This window comes from Electrona antarctica (assembly GCF_951216825.1).
Source record: "Electrona antarctica genome assembly, chromosome: 7".
NCBI lineage: Eukaryota > Metazoa > Chordata > Actinopteri > Myctophiformes > Myctophidae > Electrona > Electrona antarctica.
The window spans coordinates 45600972-45602894 of NC_136812.1; the positions used below are offsets into that span (position 1 = coordinate 45600972).

General features: G+C 42.7%; 1 long non-coding RNA gene across 1 annotated transcript; it reads right to left on the reverse strand.

Annotated features, from left to right (window-relative positions):
- Window positions 1-372: 372 nt before the first annotated feature.
- On the reverse strand, window positions 373-1644 carry LOC306926481. Its single transcript, XR_013790389.1, has 2 exons — window positions 1510-1644; window positions 373-881 (listed from the first exon to the last, which is right to left on the reverse strand). It is a non-coding gene; the product is annotated as an uncharacterized lncRNA (long non-coding RNA).
- Between the last annotated feature and the right edge of the window lie 279 nt (window positions 1645-1923).

A 1923-nucleotide genomic window follows, 5' to 3' on the forward strand; every position in this document is an offset into this window, starting at 1 on the left:
AAACAAGCCAACTCTTAGAGAAATAAAGCCAAATATCCCCTTGAAAAACAAGCCAAAACAAGCCCAGAAATCCAGTATGGCCAATTGGCCATATCATCCTAATAAAAATATATTTTATGCATTTATCATTATAAATACTATTTATGTCTATAATAATGAATGTTTGTCATTTATTATACTATTACAAACATACTTTAGCCAGCTAGGGCTTAATAAGTAGAGACCCATTCTGTCACTCGCACACTACCCCAAACCAATGGGTATGAGTATATACATCAAAGAAACTAATTGTGATACCAATAAATAATTAACTTCAAAATATAAATATAATGAATGTGTTTCACAATGGAGTCTGAAATGGATGGCACCAGCAAAGATTCATGCTCTTTTATTGTGGAGACTCATACAAGTCAGTGGTTGAATCACACATTCCACTCAACAAGATGTTTATGTACGAAGCATACACACAGAATGAGCTTTATAAGAACATGTGTAGTCATACATGTCACTGTCACCGCGTGTAAATACACAGTTGTAACTTGTACTAGTCGTTGGCCTACCACTATCCCACCCGGTGTAGCTCACATCGGAGCCATCAGTCCATATAAATTCACCCTCAACGTATAGGTCATTCAGTCCAATCCAGGTCTCGGTCCGCGATGGGTCGAAGTTCTGGATCAGGGTTTTGAGAAAGGTGGCCTCCTCTGTGCTGTTGACGGACACCAGGTGGGCACCTTGAGAGCGACAGTTCTTCTCTGCGTCGTTCCAGCTCATCTCTGTAGGGACGTACTTGTAGCAGCGACCGTTGAAGCTGAACCAGAACGATGGACAGCTCCCACGCTCCAGCTTCAGCTCAGCAGAGGGACTGGTGTGCACGGTGCCTGCGCACGCACGCACGCACGCACACACACACACACACACACACACACAGACAAAAATAAAGGTGCCAGATGAGAGTGATGCCATTCAAGAACATTTTTTTGTTTCCAGGATTACAAAGTATGAGATCAAAGTTATTTAAATATTTTTTATTTGAATGGTTCTATAAAGAGCCCAGACCAAAATGTCTACAAGCAGATCTACAAGCTCACATTGCAACACATTGCGATCTTGTAGATCTGCTATTTTAGTGCCAGCTCATCAATTGTAGTTTTAAGGGAAGACTATAGGGGAGCAGAAAGGAACACATCAAAATAAATGCACACAATCAGGTACCATATGGCAGTGGTTCTCAAAGTTGGGTCTGGTCTGGGGACCCACAGGGGTCCACAAGGGCATTCCACAGAGTCTCCAGCTAAATTATTCATAGTTAGGAACCAAATGTATTGTATGAAAGTCAAATCAACACTTTACAGTGGATTGGCCTTAGAGATAAGTACATGTCAAAAATGCGTTGGGGTCTGTAGGCTAATTCATATCAAAATGGGGATCCTGGGGGAAAAAAAGCTTTGAGAACCACTGCCATATGCAACCATAACAGCCTTTTAAATAACAATTATAATAATGTACCTAGTGCCATGAGGCCCAGCAAGCACAGGAGTTGAGGAATCAGCAGCATGTCAGCCTGAGGTGGTGTCCGTGTCCGTGGAGCCTGGGTCGACGGTCCTGGGTTGACGGTCCTGGGTTCTGGGTCGACGGTCCTGGGTCGACGGTGTGTGTTGCTGCTGTCTGTGTCTGTCTTTTTATGTGCTCCAAACGAGGGTGTCTTCACAGCTGGCATCATTTGATTGGTCATGATACATTAGCAGGTGTGCTGTTCACACTCATACTGTAGGCTACCATGCTGTCAGGTGAACACCTCATATGTCCAAAACTGTTGCTTTATCAGGATTATAAGATTTATTTTTGGATTATTTACTATAGTCCTAATAGACCCCAGGAAATTACATCTGGCCACAGAAGATCACGAGATCTACTGAATGT